This window comes from Rana temporaria, chromosome 10, assembly GCF_905171775.1.
Source record: "Rana temporaria chromosome 10, aRanTem1.1, whole genome shotgun sequence".
In the NCBI taxonomy this organism is placed as follows: domain Eukaryota; kingdom Metazoa; phylum Chordata; class Amphibia; order Anura; family Ranidae; genus Rana; species Rana temporaria.
This window is the reverse complement of record NC_053498.1, coordinates 72,531,040-72,550,212: the sequence shown is the minus strand read 5'-3', so window position 1 is coordinate 72,550,212 and position 19,173 is coordinate 72,531,040. Positions and strand designations below refer to the sequence as shown.

General features: G+C 46.9%; 1 protein-coding gene and 1 pseudogene across 1 annotated transcript in view; one reads left to right on the top strand and one right to left on the bottom strand.

Annotated features, from left to right (window-relative positions):
* Positions 1-19,173, bottom strand: part of SMIM35 (small integral membrane protein 35) — a 77,779-nt gene that overhangs the window by 20,277 nt on the left and 38,329 nt on the right. The gene's annotated exons all lie outside the window — the stretch shown is intronic.
* LOC120916609 lies at positions 5,076-5,158 on the top strand (annotated as a pseudogene).

The window sequence follows — 19,173 nt, the reverse complement described above, 5'->3', positions numbered from 1 at the left end:
TCACTAATAATGGAAGCAAACCCTGCAATAAAAAATGCTGCAAACTATGCAACCAGATCAATCTATCCAAAAGTGTCACACACACAAATGGGACCTTCAATATCATGGGATCATACAACTGTACCTCCAGTAATGTTGTGTACCTCATCCAATGCAAAAGGTGTGGCAAAGGATCTTATGTTGGTGAAACAGGACAGAAGTTGCAAGCGAGGATGAATTTACACAGACATACCATCAAGGAACATAAAGAAGACAGTTTATGCACACCTGTGGGACACCACTTCTCACAACCGGACCACACTATAGAAGCATGGGTGTAGGAACCCTTACAAATCTGGGGGGGACAGCATTTTTACTCGCCAGGTATATTCGTATCTCAAGCCAATAAATCAAACTATTAAAGCAATCCAGAGAGGGTAATGCGAAGAGCAAAATCCAGCAATAAAAAAATAAACCATCATAGCATTAGTAAAAATAAACCGACATATAGCATTAGTAAAAATAAACTGACCTATAGCATTAGTAAAAATAAACTGACCTATAGCATTAGTAAAAATAAACCGACATATAGCATTAGTAAAAATAAACCGACATATAGCATTAGTAAAAATAAACTGACATATATAGCATTAGTAAAAATAAACCGACATATAGCATTAGCATTTTTTAATATACAGCATGGCGGCGAGGGGGAGGGGGGTAAATGTCCTGCACTGGTCATAGTAACTCCTATTAATGTCCTGCACTGACATTAATGCATGCGTTACTATGACCACTGACCAGTGCACCCACCTGGCACTTTAAGGGTATATATACAAAGAAAAATGTGAAGGTTTTTGTTGCCAATCCCCTTAAAGCGGGAGTTCACCCAAAAAAAAAATGTAATGTTTGCACTGACATTTTTTAATGGCTCCCCAATGCACTAAAGGAACACACCTGCATTGTAGCACTGGCACACCACAATGCATGGTAATGCACTACCTATGGCATATGTTTTCCTGACATTCCATATTGTGTACTCTCCTTCTTTTATTCCTTATTTCTTCTGCAAGCTAAATCCCATAATAGGCCGGCATGATAAGTACCAGGAATATAGAAAACTGTGTAACTGTTGACCATATTGTTCCTTTCCTGGTGGCTCATCATGTCACATGATGCCGGCCTATTATGGGATTTAGCTTGCAGAAGAAATAAGGAATAAAAGAAGGAGAGTACACAATATGGAATGTCAGGAAAACATATGCCATAGGTAGTGCATTACCATGCACCATGTGCCCAGTGCTACAATGCAGGTGTGTTCCTTTAGTGCATTGGGGAGCCATTAAAAAATGTCAGTGCAAACATTAGCAATGTGCAAAGTGCGTGATGTCAGCCTAGGTTTGCTTGATTGCTTTGGGGGCAATGTATTAGCTTATGAGGGTTGTCTTAACTGAAGGGCTAGGCCTGACTGAGCCATTTTAAACTTGCCTTAACAGCGGCGATGGCTCCTCTAGGTGCAGCAGAGCAGCTCAGCCTCCTCCCATCAGTCCCACGATGATCCCCTCCCGGCGTGAGTGACGTCACGCCGCCAGGACGAGCGCCGGGCGGGGCTGTAAAGTGAGCAAATCATCTATTGGCTGGCGGCAAACTTTACATGTTCTGTTCCGCTCCGCTCCCGCCCCTGTTTGCCGCCAGCCAATCGGGAGCGGAGCGGAACAGAACATGTAAAGTATGCAGCAGCAGCAACACAGACATGCCGCACTCACAGACACAATAGACAGTGTCATCGGCGGCGCAGGCAGCCCTGGACCACCGATCGTCTTCGAGAGGCGGCCGCGGCTCTAGTCCTTCTAACCTGGGGGGGATTTTACAATACCTGTCCCCCCCGCATTATTTCCTGGGGGGGATGCGTCCCCCCCGTCCCCCCCGGTTCCTACGCCCATGCTTGTGGACTCTATAACTTTCACAAAGACCAAATAATATATACCAATTTATACTTATTTTTACCAAAGATATGTAGCAGTATAAATTTTTACCAACATTTATAAAAAAAAATTACAAATTTGCTAAATTTTATAACAGAAACAAAGACAATTTCATTTTTTTTACAAAATTTTCAGTCTTATTTTATTTTATAGCGCAAAAAATTAAAAACCCAACGGTGATTAAATACCACCAAAAGAAAGGTCTATTTGTGTGAAAAAAAGGATGAAAATTTCATTTGGGTACAGTGTTGTATTGTCATTCAAAATGTGAGAGCACCGAAAGCTGAAAATTGGTCTGGTTATTAAGGGGGTTTAAGTGCCCATTTGTTAAGTGGTTAATAAATATCACAATTTAAAAAAATAAAAAAAAATGTTTTCCTCAGTTTAGACTGATATGTATTCTTCTACATATTTTTGGTAAAAAAAAATATTGCAATAAGCGTTTATTTATTGGTTTACGCAGTTATAGCATCTACAAAATAAGGGATAGTTTTATTGCATTTTTATTTTTTTTATTTTTTTTAATAGTAATGGCGGTGATCTGCGATTTTTATTTTGACCGTGACATTGCGGCGGACATATCGGACACTTTTAACACGTTTTTGGGACCATTCACATATATACAGCGATTAGTGCTAAAAAACTGCACTGTTTACTGTGTAAATGTTACTGACAGGGAAGGGGTTAACACTAGAGGGCGCTGAAGGGGTTAATATGTTCCCTAAAGTGTGTTCTAACTGTAGTGGGAGGGGACTCACAAGGGGAGGAGACCAATGTGTGTTCCTCTGTACTGGGAACACACATCAGTCTCCTCTCTGCTGACAGGACATGGATCTGTGTGTTTACAAGCTGATTCCTTGTTAGCAAAAGACGATTTGCGCTTTTTTGTCTGTTACAGCGTGATGAATGTGCTTACTCCATTGTGAACGGTAGTTTTACCAGAACGAGTGCTCCCGTCTCATAACTTGCTTCTGGGCATGCGCGGGTTTAAAACGTCGTTTTTGCCCACACACGATCATTTTTTACCATCACGAAAAACGACATTAAAAAATGCAGCATGCTTTTTATGTGAAGCCAACACACGATCATTTTAAATGACGTTTTTAAAAACGTCGGTTTTTTTTCATGCCAAAAAATGAACGTGTGTACGCGGCATAAGTACCGTATTTATCGGCGTATACCGCGCACCTTTTTCCCCTTAAAATAAGGGGAAAATTGTGGTGCGCGATATACGCCGATACCCGCTTCCCGCGCTCAGTTTGAATGCCTGTGCCGACATATACCGAGTGCAGTACACTCGGCTACATTCGGCCAGGCTCGGCTTCGCTCGTGCTCACGCATAAACGTCCCAGAGCGTGAGCACGAGCAAAGCCTAGGTTTGCTTGATTGCTTTGGGGGCAATGTATTAGCTTATGAGGGTTGTCTTAACTGAAGGGCTAGGCCTGACTGAGCCATTTTAAACTTGCCTTAACAGCGGCGATGGCTCCTCTAGGTGCAGCAGAGCAGCTCAGCCTCCTCCCATCAGTCCCACGATGATCCCCTCCCGGCGTGAGTGACGTCACGCCGCCAGGACGAGCGCCGGGCGGGGCTGTAAAGTGAGCAAATCATCTATTGGCTGGCGGCAAACTTTACATGTTCTGTTCCGCTCCGCTCCCGCCCCTGTTTGCCGCCAGCCAATCGGGAGCGGAGCGGAACAGAACATGTAAAGTATGCAGCAGCAGCAACACAGACATGCCGCACTCACAGACACAATAGACAGTGTCATCGGCGGCGCAGGCGGCCCTGGACCACCGATCGTCTTCGAGAGGCGGCCGCGGCTCTAGTCCTTCTAACCTGGGGGGGATTTTACAATACCTGTCCCCCCCGCATTATTTCCTGGGGGGGATGCGTCCCCCCCGTCCCCCCCGGTTCCTACGCCCATGTATAGAAGACCTTAATGTTTTAGTTCTTAAAGGGAAATTCAGAACTATCCAGGAAAGGAAAACGTTTGAACTAAGAATGATAATTCTTTTTGACACAAAAACGAATGGCCTAAATTTAGATATTGGTTTCCTTACCCATTAGGCCTCATTCACACTTGGCGGACTCCGTCGCTACGGAGTCCGCCTGCTCCCATCGGCTCAGCGGGAGATCAGTCTGCAGATCTCCGCTGAGCCGACAGATGACAAGCTTCCTCTCTGCTCACTGAGCGGGAAGGGGCTTGTCAGGCACCGCTGTGTCCTATGGAGCGATCTGATGAAAACGGACAGCATGTCCGTTTTCATCAGATCTTACCCGATCCGATCCGCTTGGACGGATGGGGACGTGGCCCCCATACATCTGTTTTTAGCAGGTCAGATCGGGTCGGATGTCAGCGGACATGTCTCCGCTGACATCCGACGCTCCATAGCAATGCATGGAGCGCCGGTCAGGTCCGTGACAGACGGACCCGAACGGCCCAGTGTGAATGAGGCCTTATACTACAGTTTTATGACCCCCCTCTGTGACTAGCATCCCCCCTCAAGTCTATAGCTCTCTCTCTGTCTTATCTCACTAACTCTGCTGCTATCTGTATTACCATTGATTTGTACGTGTTTGTTTTTCTTTTTTTTTTTTTTTTTTTTTCTTTCCCTCTGAGATTTTTTTTTTCTTGTTTTGTTTTAACATTCTGCCAAAACAATTGTGAATCAGTACTGCTGGGACCTTGAAGAAGAGGAAACACCCGAAAGCTTGTCCTTAATAAAAGTACAAATATATGTATAGAAGGCATACGTATTGGTGTCATCTCCCATATCAGTTAATACTTATATTAAGAATTGCCTTTATTTTCTATAATATGGGGAAGTCTAGCTACTGTAAAGGATACTGAAAGTGACATTAAACATTTAGCAGTTGATTTATTCACTTACAAATTGTTTATGCTTGTGGTTGGGAAAGGAAAAAAACATGTGGTTGAGAAGCTTTTTACCCCAACCCCCTGGCCCCGCCCTCCTGCCTAGTGCCCCCATAGCAAGCAGCTTGCTATGAGGGCACCCAGGCAGGCTTGCTCCTGAGCTACAGCTCTGTGTGTCGATTCACACATAGATGAGGCTTGGCTACGCCCCCTGCTCTCTCGCCATTGACTCACTGCCCGTCGCTTCTCGGCCTTTTGGCTAAGATCAAGTGTAGTATCTGTTTTTATCAGTTACCAGTAGGTGGTGCTATGCTAACCGTCCTGAGTACACAGCGAGGTGGAAAGGGATGGCGGTTGGCAGATGCTAAACCTGCTGGCGTGGAGGTGGAAGCCTTCTGATTTGGACGGAGAAACATGTGGTCGAAGCTGAGGGGCCGGGCCCCTGGCCTCTGGCCTGGATTGGTGTAGTATACGCCCCTTTCACTTTTTCGGTTGGGAAAGCCTGCCCCTTTTCGTTGTTATTGAGGGGAATTGGCCGGTCCCGCCAAATATAATTAGGTGGGAGCTATGGAGACTCTTCATCTCCATTGGTTCCTACTTGTTCTGATACCTTCCTGACTGAGGTAGGGCTGCATCGGTCTGGGCTGGGGGTCAGGGTCCGTGGAAAAACCTATGGTGATGTGCCCCTGGAGTGGCAGTCCAGGGGTGCCGTAATTTCACTAGTGCTTTTACCGGCACTTTTGCTTTTTGGCACCTTGGTCATGTCACACTTTTAACACCTGCCTCTAGGGCCGGGCCTTTTGGCTAGGACCAAAGGAAATTTCTGATTCCTGGCCGGAGGGCCATCCATCGTACTGCACGATGGTCACTTTTTCACTCTCCTCATCTTCCTTTTCCCCCACTTTCTTTTTATTTTTACCCCTTGTCTGTCACTTTTATGTTTATTTTTGTTTGGTGTCACGTTTGTCACAGTGTGATAAGTAGGGTGCCGGTCCTCGGGCCAGCCCTGAACGTCTTAGGAGTGGGTGGACATGGCCTTCTGGCTTAGTTCGCCTGCTCTCATGGGGTCTCCCTTCGGGGGAGCTCCACCTAGTACTGGGAGGGTTCTGTTTCGGCAGACCCTCCAAGGAATGGGGTACGTGTCGGCTTCGGCTGCACAGACCATGTGAGCACCTCAGTCCCTGTCAGGAGCCTAACGCCCCGGGGGATCAGGGTTGGGTCCTTCTTTATGGTGGACCAAACCTCTTTATGTGTGTGCACAATTTTTTTGGGTGGAGTTTTTGGGTGTGTTTTGCACGCCATAGGCTTTTCAATAGAAAAAAATAGAAAAATTGTCTCACTGCCCGTGATTGACAGTAGTCTCAGCCAATGTGCAGGGAGAGACCCAGGACAGTCGAGGCTCTCGTGCACATTGCTGAATTGAGATGGGGCTTAATGCATGAAGCTAAAACACCCTGAGCCTTTACAACCACTACAATTTACAAGCACTCAATTGCTATGAGCCTCCTCCATATCTCCAAAGTCCTTTTTTAAAAACAAAGCTGTCAATAATTTAGATATTCCTAACACAGAGTATAGCCATTGATGGCTATCATGGATGCGTTTGATGGCTGCACTATTCTAGTGACACTGGGACTTGCGTAGCAGCAATCAGGCACTGTGAATGGTTACACTGGTCTAGTGACACTGGCACTGATGTAGCAGCGAACAGTACAATTTTACTAACTCCACTGGCTCTGGTGGCACTGGTGTGGCCAGCAAGCAAAACAATGTTTCTCGCTTATGCTACCTCTGGTGACACTGACCGGGTGTGTCAGTAATCAGAACACTGTTGCTGGCTAACACTGGCACTAGTGTGGCTAGCGATAGGGGAACATTGTTGTTTGCTTACACTGGCTCTGTGACACTGGAACTTGTGTAGATAGCAATCAGGAACACTGTTGCTGGCTTATACTGATCTGGTGACACAAGGACTGGTATGGTGGCAATCAGAAACAATGTTGCTCCCTGCACTAATCTGGGGACATTGGCGCGGTAGCGATCAGGGGCAATGTCACTGGCTACACTGATCTGCTGACACTGTGGCAGCAATCAGGAACATTATTGCTGGTGTTTACTGGTCTGGTGACATGGGGACTGGTGTAGCTAGTGATCAGGAACACTGTGGCTGGCTACTGGAAATTATGGAGTGTTTTGCATTTCCTGAAGTTAAAAAAAGTTGCGTTAAAAAAAATCACCACCCTACAAGGACTTGAGCAACAATTGACGCATTTCACCCTGAATAGCACTAAGAGTGATTTCACACTCGCAACGCATGGGCATCAGTGGCTTTTCGGGCCACTAGCGGGGTGCCTTTAACCCCCACTAGCGGCCGAAAAAGGGTTAAAAGTGCCCAAAAAGCATCGATACAGCAGCACTTTGCCGGCGGTTCGGCGGTGCTGCCCATTAAGTGCTTTAGGAGCAGTAAAAAGAAAGTTGCTGAAAGGACTTTTCTTGGTGCCCTGCCAGCGCAGTGCCCCAGTGTGAAAGCACTTGGGCTTTCACACTGGGTTTGCAGCTGAGGCTTTATTTCAGGCACTTTACAGGCAATATTTTTAGCGCGAAAGCGCCTAAAAAATACATCCAGTGTGAAAGGGGTCTAAGATGTAACAGGGTGTAATGATGTGATCGCTGATTAAAACTTTGGACCCATTTTGGAGATCTTGGTGATACTTCTGGTCTATATATAGCAATAACTAATACCCATCTATGCAGCAGGACATAATTAGTGGCTAATGCTCACAAATAAATAGAAAATTGATAAATACACACATACAAATTGAAATTCATTACACAAAAATGTATATACAGTAGAGAGCGTGTAAAATAAGTATTGAACATGTCACCGTTTTTCTAGGTAAATATATTTAGGCCTCATGTACACTGCTGCTGCTAAACATTCGTTTAGGAGCAGGCGGGCATTTTTTTCAACTGCTCCTTAAAGGGTCACTAAAGGATTTTTTTTTTTAGCTAAATAGCTTCCTTTACCTTACTGCAGTCCTGGTTTCATGTCCTCATTGTTCGTTTTTGCTTTGATGTTGCTGTAATCCTTCTCTGTTCTGAACACTTCCTGGTTGTCTGTTTCCTGATGAAAAAAGTCATGGGAGCTTTCTCTCTGTGGTCACTAATCAAGGAGGTGTGATTACTGTGTGTCTAAAACCCCTCAACACCAATCAGTTTCTTTTACAAACCATCACTGCCCTGTCTTGGCTCTGAGTCTCTGTACATCACAGAACCAGGAAACAGCATGCAAAAACAAAACTGAAACTGTAGGTACATTATTTAAATGATTTTTATCTATTTTTAATCATTTTTAAAAGGAATCAGTTAACTATTATGTCTCTGTACCCTGTAAACAGTCATTTCAGCAAAAAAAAAAATCCTTTACAACTCCTTTAACTCTCCTCTATGTTATCTTATGTGTACATGTACACAGGGATGTTTATAGTAATTTCTAGGCAGTTAAGTTTAGAGGCTTTTTTGAAAAGCAAAAAAATGAGTTCAGATGCTGAGTTTAGAGGCATTTCAAGTGCCAAGTGCTTCTAAATAGGGCTAAAGCTGCGTTTCGTTTACAGGTGTTTTTCATTTTTGGCTAGTTAAAAAATAAACCATGTTGGATCTGATGAGAGGGCTCTTGGACCTATTTTAGAGAGCCTGGGAACCACTTGGGGAACAGGAGTGCCTGGCCACCAGTACAATACATCCCCAAGAAGTGTTCTGTGAGGAGAGAAACATAATTGAGTACTTTCTGTGACTGCTATTACAGAGTCTGGGAGCTGAACTGTGCTGTGTGTGCCCAGAGAGTGTTAGCCTGGAAGTTTGTGGTACAAGGTTTAGGGCTGCAAGAATCCACAGGACTGTTGTTGTGAACTGCTGACCACATGCTGTTGCCAGAGGATTCTATTCCAGTGCGTTCTAGATGCTCCCAGTGACCACGTGTTCCAGCTACCTGCTAGAGCTGCAGAGAGCTGGCTCAAAAGGAAGCTACAGAGGAACCCCTCAGGACTAGAATCAGCCATCAGTGGTGAGAGACTTCCAGCTACCATCTTGTTTACTTTAGTGAGTATTCTCACGTAAGGGCCCCATCGCCGGCAGACTCTCTACATAGTCCGGAGAAAAGCAAGGAGCGCCAGACTAAGTGCAATATTAAAAGTGTATTTATTGTAACAACACAAACAGCCAAATGGCTACTTACAAGGCGATAGCATGAATGGGCATATAGGTATATAAAGGTCCGGAGTCACTCGATGGTCCGTGGGATGGGTGGCTTTGTCCCAGATGGTAAACCACAAGCGGATGGGGCAGCGATGAAATGTCTGCAGGAGAATCCTTGGGCTGGCAACCATGTAAGCCATGTAATTACCTCAACCTTCTAAGAGCCAGAACCGGAAGTGCGCCTCAGCTTGGAGCGAAAGCATCGTGAACCGGAAGTGACTCAGGAGTAATTCTGACCAATCTCATTGACGAGATTGAGGGAGATACCACCTCAAAAGCCTTGAGGAGCTCACGGGATTCAAAGGCTCTGGTGAATACAAAACTGGGTCTTAGACTCTGCGCCCTGGGTGATCTTGGGTTACGCTTCCTCCCTGCCAGCAGTAGTCGGCTATAGGGTTCACTTCCCTGTGGTGCATCCCTGACCCCTACGGGGTGCACTTGTTAAGAAACCCCCTGCAGGCCTTGGAGTCTCCAGAAAAACGGACTGGAGGTGGTAGCTTCAGCGAATGCGACTCTGCGACTGGTGCGACGGGGGCAGCCGCTGCCGCTGGTTGTACTTGGGGTTGTAGATTCGGGGTTCCCAACGAGGTCTGAAGCTGGTCAAAGCGGGAAGCCAGATCCTGAAGGAAACGCATCACCTGAGCCTGATTAGCTTTATGCGTCTCGAGTCTGTGAACAACGCCCTGTAATGGATCATCTGCAGGAAGCGGCACGTCGGCCGGGTTCATGGCTGTTCAAACTGTCAGGTCACCTGTGGCCAGGTGACAAGTGCACCCCGTAGGGGTCAGGGATGCACCACAGGGAAGTGAACCCTATAGCCGACTACTGCTGGCAGGGAGGAAGCGTAACCCAAGATCACCCAGGGCGTGGAGTCTAAGACCCAGTTTTGTATTCACCAGAGCCTTTGATGGTAAGGATGGTCTTGGCCGCAACTGGGTCCAGGTCGCGTTCCCGGGATTCCTTAAGTCACACTCCGCAGGGAGAAAGGGGAAGCAGCCAGCAGGACAAACAGTGGTGATGGACAGGCCGAGGTCAGGGCAACAGGCAGACAAGGATAACCGTGGGACATGCAAATAGTCAGGGGCACAGGCAGACAAGGAAGTCGGGGACAAGCCAAAACGGTACACGGAAAGATGATCGTAGCACTCTGCAAACAGGAACTAGCAAACTACACTGCAGACAGGAACTAAGCATAGGAACACTGTTGAACAGCACTGCAGACCTGTAGAGCAACGGTTAATAGGGGCTTCCTGGGATGGACTAGGGTGGAGCCATACAGGAAGAGGAAGTGATAAAAAGGCAAACCAGAGCAGGGTCAGCCTCTAATGAACACATGGAGATCAGGTAAGCAGACAGACTTGATGCATATTCATGACAGCCTCCTTTAGCAGTAATAACTGCCTCTAGACGCTTCTTGTAGCCTGTAATGAGTGTCTGGGTTCTGGATGAATGTATTTTGGACCGTTCCTCCTTACAAAACATCTCCAGTTCAACCTAACTAGGTTTGATGGTTGCCGAGCATGAACAGCCCGCTTCAAATCACCCCACAGATGTTCAAGGATATTCAGGTCTGGGGACTGGGATGGCCATTCCAGAACATTGTACTTGTTCCTCTGCATAAATGCCTGAGTAGATTTTGAGCAGTGTTTTGTATCGTTGTCTTGTTGAAATATCCAGCCCCCGCGCAACTTCAACTTTATGACCAATTCCTCAACATTATTCTCAAGAATCTGCCGATATTGAGTGGAATCCATGCGACCCTCAACTTTAACCAGATTCCTAGTACCGGCACTGGCCACACAGCCCCACAGCATGATGGAACCTCCACCAAATCTTACTGTGGGTAGCAAGTGTTTTTCTTGGAATGCTGTATTCTTTTGCATAACGCCCCTTGTTATGACCAAATAACTAAATTTTTGTTTCATCAGTCCACAGCACCTTATTCCAAAATGAAGCTGGCTTGTCCAAATGTCCGTTTGCATACCTCAAGCGGTTTGTTGCGTGTGTGCAGAAAAGGCTTCTTTCACATCACTCTCCCATACAGCTTCTCCCTGTGCAAAGTGCGCTGAATTGTGAAGGATGCATCGTGACATCATCTGCAGCAAGTTGATGTTGTAGGTCTATGGAGGTGGTCCTTTTTTTTTTTTATTATTATTATATTTCTTTATTTGATTTTCATGTGAGACATCTTTTCATTGCCAAATATCTCTTACAATATAAAACTTACATATATGAAAAGCATCGAACATAGTAAATTCTCTGCCGATCTAATAGGCTGGGGTAGTGCCTCAAAGAAATGCTTTAACTGGGCATACCGCCATTCATTTATCTCTACCACTTCCCCTCTATTTTTTAATTCCTGATATGTAATCAGTTTGTCCTGCGTCTAACGTCTTTCAACTGTGCATTCTCTTTTGTGATCCATTCATAATGTAGAACAATATTTGTTTTTAGGTAATTTGAGAGTTGTTTAGAGGCCCCCATGTTGCCACTCTTCAGAGGAGAGTCAAAGAGAACAACAACTTGCAATTGGCCACCTTAAATACCTTTTCTCATGATTGGATGCACCTGTCTATGAAGTTCAAGGCTTAATGAGCCCACCAAACCAATTGTGTGTTCCAATTAATCAGTGCTAAGTAGTTACAGGTATTCAAATCAACAAAATGACAAGGGTGCCCAAATTTATGCACCTGTCTAATTTTGTTTTGATGCATATTGCGCATTTTCTGTTACCGTATTTTCCGGCGTATAAGACGACTTTCTAACCCCTTAAAATCTTCTTGAAAGTCGGGGGTCGTCTTATACGCCGGTAACCTAACCTTACCTTATCCTACAGACATGCAGAATCGCGGGTGTATGTTTTTTTCAAAAGCCGCGCCTCCTACGTCTTCTGTTCCGTGATAGGCGGAACACTCAGCTTCCCAGGAGGCACTGTGTTCAGTGTCCGCCTATCACGGAGGCCCTCTCGTCCTCGGATGAGAGGGCCTCCGTGATAGGCGAACACAGTGCCTCCTGGGAAGCTGACTGTTCCGCCTATCACGGAACAGAAGACATAGGAGGCGCGACTTTTTAAAAAACGTACAGTACGGCCGCGATTCTGCACGTCTGCATGGATAAGGTAAGGGCACAGCGAGGGGGGACACGGAGCGGAGCGCGGACGGGGAGAACAGCACAATGGAGGGGTAATGTAATGGGGCACAGTCTGGCATGTATTGGGGCACAGTCTGGCATTTAATGGGGCACAGTCTGGCATTTAATGGGGCACAGTCTGGCATGTAATGGGACACAGTCTGGCATGTAATGGGGCACAGTCTGGCATGTAATGGGACACAGTCTGGCATGTAATGGGGCACAGTCTGGCATGTAATGGGACACAGTCTGGCATGTAATGGGACACAGTCTGGCATTTAATGGGGCACAGTCTGGTATGTAATGGGGCACAGTCTGGCATGTAATGGGGCACAGTCTGGCATGTAATGGGACACAGTCTGACATGTAATGGGGCACAGTCTGGCATGTAATGGGGCACAGTCTGGCATGTAGTGGCACAGTCTGGCATGTAATGGTGGCACCGTGAGGCGAGGCATGACTAGTAGGAAGGGGGTAGTCTTATACGGTGAGTATATCCCAAAACCAACATTTTGGCTGGAAAATTAGGGGGTCGTCTTATACGCCCAGTCGTCTTATACGCCGGCAAATAGGGTAATCCAATAAACCTTGTTTCATTACTGAAATTGTACTGTGTCCTTCAGTTATTTGATGGATCAAAATGAAATTCCTGATCCAAACACCCCAAATATATATAAATGACAATCATGGAAATTGTCAGGGGTTCCTACAACTGTACATCCTGTATATGGAACCCTGTAATATGTAGTTGAGATACTGAGAGTAAAAACACACAGTAATTATACATCAGACAGGAGGCTCATATCTTATGCATTATCTTTCTTTAATAATGCCCATAGCAGAAATACAGTAAACATTTATTGTAACTTAAAAAATTCAAAGAACTACCCTTCCCAGCAGTCCCTGGGCCAGTGTAGCCCCTCCCAGACCGTAGCCTATATAAGGGACTGTCTGAGGTAACCTATTCCTCTTTCTTTCTGCTCATAGCCAGAACTCAGATAAGTACATTACTCTATGTTTATAATTTTTATGTAGGCTTGCTTGTTATTTGGTTATCAGCAGCCTTTTTTAATTTGTGTAGATCCTGATGTCACATCGTCTTTCCACAGGGTGCTGGGGATCCCCCCCCCCCCCCTCCCACCCGGCTTTTATTACAGCTACGGAGGTTTTTCCCTCCTCCGCTATTCCCTTCAACTTCCACCTGTATCTGTATATACCCTCTGATCCCCTCAGACCTTCATCTGTGTGTTGTTCTATCAACCTTCTGTCTTATGAAGCACAACACCCGTTTTGTAGAGAACGCGGTTTCCTCTGATGTGTACATCTTACAGTCATTGGGCTTCTTTATTTGTTTATTTTACAATATACCGCTGCTTTGCTTCTTTTGTTTCCCCCCGGTGCGCTCTGCACACTGCTCGTTTTCTGACTGGAGGTAGGACGGCGCCATTTTAACATCTCGGCGCCTTTTTTCCTACCCCCCTTCTTCTCCAGAGAGCATCTCATCTTTGAGGGGGGCGTGGCGGTGAGGATCTCCCTGCACCAATCGCGCTATTGTCGCGAATCGACGGCGCCATTGCTGCGGACCTGTCCTGGGGACCCCATCCTCCGTGTGCTAGGCCGTCTCTCCCCATCGCCGCCACGCCAGGGTGCGCGCGGCTGTATGTTTGGAACTCTGTGTAGATCTCACTGATCTATGCGAATCACGTTAGGCCGTAGTCTCGCGAGACTACGGCCCCGAGCCTCACGTCTAGCTCCCCTTGTGGTGGGGAATATCTCCCCTCATCTAACTTCTGTCACTCACACCTAGCTGGTGGGGAATTCCTCCCCTCCCCTGCTTCTGTCACTCCTTCACCTTCAGTCACATTAAACATCAGTTCTTGTTCTGGGAATTTATTACCCTGTAGTCTATTCTACATATAATGAATATATTAATACATGTAAATAAATAATAAATTTAAATAATTATATGAATGAATAAATTATTGACTTATTAAATAAATATAAATAAATCAATGAACATAAATGTCTATAAATAAATAATTTATACAATCTATATGATTGAATAAATAAATAAATATATAAATATATATAATAAACAAATTTTAAATATAAACTATTAAACTATACTTTATATATAATTGAATAAATAAATACATATATATATATAAATAAATAAACAAATTATAACAATAATTGAATGAATTATAGAAATTACTATACAAGTTATAGTACATAACTTCCGTATCTTCCTGTGCTGCACGGCCGTGCTGTCCGCAGACAGCTGACTCCTCTCCTGAGGCTGGCGACAGATCCTTTACTCCCTACTGGTGCCACTGAAGTGGTGGACGCAGCCCTGGAAGGCCCTACCTACCTCAGTGCTGCACTGGTTCCTGAGCTGGTCGGTAGGTCCGTCCAGACTACCAGGGCATCGGTTGTTCCAACCCACATGCACCCCTATGTCCGGATCTCCCGGCAAGGATATAACGCCCCTGAGTAGGGCATGTCGTCCCGTATGCGCCGTCACATTAATGTGGCCTCCATCTCCCCGGCAGGGGAAGTAATTAACATGCCCCAGGCAGTACCCTCCCAGGACTGCCGACCCATTGACTCCCCGACAGGGGAAGTAAATAACATGCCCCAGGCAGTACCCTCCCAGGACTGCCGACCCTCTGACTCCCCGGCAGGGGAAGTACATAACATGCCCCAGGCAGTACCTTCCCAGGACTGCCGACCCACGGACTCCCCGGCAGGGGAAGTAAATAACATGCCCCAGGCAGTACCCTCCCGGGCCTGCCGACCCACTGCCTTCCCAGACTCCAATCGACCCCCGAGCCTCGGGGAGATGCACATGCAGAGGCAGCGATCCGCTAGACGGACTGAGCCAGACTCCTCGTGGACTCTTTCAGAGTCGTCCGCGGAGTACGAGGTGGCTAACACCTTTGAGTCTGAGGATGAAAATGATGATGATAATGATGATGATTATGTGAGCAGTGGGCACATGGCGCTCCATGACGACGCCAACCCTAGGTCCCAGGGTAAAACCTTATTGGACTCTTGTGGAGTACCATTTTTCGATCAGGAGGTGATTGGCCACCCACACTCCGGTGACTGGGCACCTCTACCTGAGGTGATCCAATAGATCGAATGCTGGACCCGGAGATCGATCGGTACGCTAACCGGACAAGTTGAGGGTGGAATACTCACCCTTCCATTACCAAATACGGTGGTGCTCACTCCAGAGGTGGATCCCATAATCATTCAGTATTCCAGGAAGGGAATAGAGAGGGCCTTTGGGACCTCACAGTACTGGGTCTTAGATCTCTGGACCTATCACCTAACCCTACGCCTTAGTGAGCAGGCTACCGCCTCTGTAAGCCGGTTGACCTAGCACAATGGGATCACGCTAATTGATGATATCTTTAAGACGGTAGGACAAATGGAGTTATATTACCAGGCGTATACCTGGTTCACCATCCCATTCGGTTTTTCAAACCTAAACACCGTCCTAATGGACAACAGGTTGCTAGACCTTGGACCAAACAGCCGATAGTAGAGATGGACCCGCTCTCTTTGAACTTCCTCAACAACATCTTCCCGATCAGGAAGAAGAAAGGCGGTTTTTCGTCCGGTGGGAGCTTGAGAAATCTCACCAACTTACTGCCCTGTGGAACAAGGGTGAGGTTGAACATCTACTTGAACGACCTACTTCTAATGGCTGGTTCCCCTCACCTAGCGAGCGAACACGCCTCCTGGATGGTCGGATCGCTTCGCGATCTGGGACTCCTCATAGATCACGAACACCTATTATCTCCCCATTTCAGGAGATAGAGTTTTTGGGGTTCTTGGTGGACACCAACCGAGCGATCCTTCGGCTACCCATACCCAATTAGCCGCCATCCGCAAAGACATCAGTATCATGCTGGGCAGCAGCGGGTGTCCTTACGCGGACTGACTCGCTTAGTCGGCCTGTTCCCGGTGTCAATCCAGGCCACTCTCCAGCCCCTCTTCACTGTCGAACCCTCCAGAGACTCGAGACTCTACATCTTCGCTAGGGGCTTCGCTATACAAACTAAGTGAAGCCATGGTGGACCTACGGTAGTGGTTACGTCATGCCGTCAAACGGAACGGCGAGACATTTTCAACTCCTCACCGGATTTCGTCATAGGGTCGGATACCAGCCGCCTCGGCTGGGGTGCTCGGTGCAGTCCCTCGTCCTCCGGTAGGACGTGGTCCGCAGAGAACCCTCGGCTGCACATCAACACGTACACCCCTGACGGCCTTTTTTTTTTTTTGCCATCGGAAATCTGTTGCCACGCACGTCCATCTGCTGTGTGCTATTGCGTTCGGACAACGTACCCGCAGTCCGGTACGTCGATCGCTTGGTGGGCCCCTGATCCAGAATCCTAGCGGATCTAGTAAGACTTCGGGCACTTCTGCCTGGAATGCAACATCGTCCCGATTGCGGGATATGCCACAGACTATCCCTATAGGGTGGCAGATTGGATTCTCGTTACCTGACCGATTCCAACGATTGGCGACCGCACCGGTCAGGGTCCCTGATCCTCGCTCACTTCGCGGATCCTTCTCTATGGACCTGTTCGCTCCCCGTATCAACCACCAGTTTCCGCGCTCTTACAACCGGAGGCCGGATCCGGAGGCGCACCATGTGGACGCCCTCCACCAAACGTGGTCACAGGGGACACATTACGCGTTCCCCTGTTCCCGGTGACCCTCAGGGTCCTCCTTCACTTAGCGAGCCGGAGGGCATCAGTCGTGCGGTTCACTCCGTGGTGGCCGACGCAGCCATGGTTTCCCCTCCTTCTGAGGATGACGGTGGAACTCCCCAGGTTGTTCCCTCATTCCCCCCACCTCCTCGCTGGTCCGAACGGGGATCTGCACCCTCTACTCACGAAGCACATCCTACCTCTCCTCACATGGTTAGTATCGGGGTTCCGGTCGCAGACTACGACCTTTCGGGAACAGCTAGGGATTCCCTGCCTTGGACTGGGCCCCGGGACTAGATCGGCATCTCGATCTACCTGGGGACTCTGGGTTACCTGGTGTGATCAACGACGGGTCGACCCCGTTCAAGCGCCAGGGTCTGTAATAGCCAATTATCTGGCGGACTCTTTGGATCCGTTGGTGTGTCAATTTTGAAGGCGTTAAGTTTAAATCGCCCAATGTACCAGCACACTTGGGATTTTTCCAAGGTCATGATCATGTTCTCGGGCTGGGGGACGTTGACACTCTGTTTTGAGGTTACTGTCTTTCGAGCTTACTGTCTTCTTGTGTCTGATTTCCATCATCGTGGGTCAGACGTCAAGGCTTTGGACATATCCAGGCGTCATTCCTCGCCTCAGAGACTCAAGTCTTTTTCCGTCGTGCGTTGGACCAGACGGTACTTCGATCGGTTTTCTACCCGTTCTTCCCCGCACATCCACAACTGTATGTGGTCCGCTGTCTACAGACTTATATGTCCTTGACAGCCTCGCTGCGATCTTCGCAAGTCTTTCAACTCCTCGTTTCCTACGTTAATCCTCTCTTCCCGGTTTCCTCTGTGACTTACTATAGCGGCGGACTGTTGTCAGCGACTGCTTTTCCGCCAATCCCGCTTTGAACAGGAGGTACACATATCTATGTCAGTGTTGTGGATTATTTTGATTGTTATTGGTCATATGCATTGTTATAGCTTTGAACTTGCATAAGATATGAGCCTCCTGTCTGATGTATAATTCGAGATTTTCCTAGCTTGTGACGGAAAATATTAATTATATGAAGACAGGAGGCGAGTATCTTCCCTCCCAACCCAACCCTGTCACGAGGTTGTCTCTCTCTCGTTCTAGACTGATGAACCACGCACCCTGCAAGTCTGAGGCTGGTACGCCCCGGGAGTTCGTTTTCACTATCCCCGTTGGGATTGCTGTCCGTTTCGATCCATGGGTTTAGTTCACCGCTGATGGAGGTTCCTACTGCGTTCCAGATCCGGAGTCGGGATGCCGTTGACTGAATCCGTTGGTCCATGTTCCTGAGGACAACTGACCGGTCGGCTCCGAATGGTTTGGGTTTCCTATAGTCCCCGTTGGGATGAAGTTGGTCCGGATGATGTTGGTCCGTGTTGGCCTTGTCCTTTCGTTTCCTCCAGATTCGGATGTTGTGTTCCGGTCGGAAGGTTCCCGGCAGCCGCGGAGATGTCTAATTGGACTTTCGGTTCCTGTTTACACTAATTCGCATGAAGAAAGAGGAATAGGTTACCTCAGACAGTCCCTTATATAGATTACGGTCTGGGAGGGGCTACGCTGGCCCAGGGACTGCTGGGAAGGGTAGTTCTTTGAATTTTTTCTTTTAAGTTACAATAAATGTTTACTGTATTTCTGCTATGGGCATTATTAAAGAAAGATAATGCATAAGATACTCGCCTCCTGTCTTCATATAATTAATATTTTCCGTCACAAGCTAGGAAAATCTCGAATTGTGGATAAATCTGCCTACATCCACCTCTGTGTACGTCATTTAAGATATTTTTTTTTTGTAATTATGCTAATTATGCCATTTGTGGCACATTATTTTGATTAACCATAGGACAACTATTTATTGGTTGGTTCACTCTCTGGGTAAATATTCCGGTTGCCAGAACTGGTATCTTGTGATTGTGAATGGCCTACAAATTCTCGAAATTTCTCTGACTGTATTCCAGTTCTACTGATACTCCTACATCACCTCCCTAAAATCTTCTCTCTCGTTTGACCTATTTTCGTTTCCAGATTCACACACGTGAGGGTCCAGAATCTGACATAGAATCTTAGTGATTCATCACATACCAGACTTGTCATACAGGACAGGGCGCGCACTTGTGGAACACGTTTCCCTTCCGTCACACATATTCTAACCCAAACATGTTATGGTATCAGGAAAAACACAGTAAGGGAGTTAAGAAGATAGGAGAACTTAAAAACA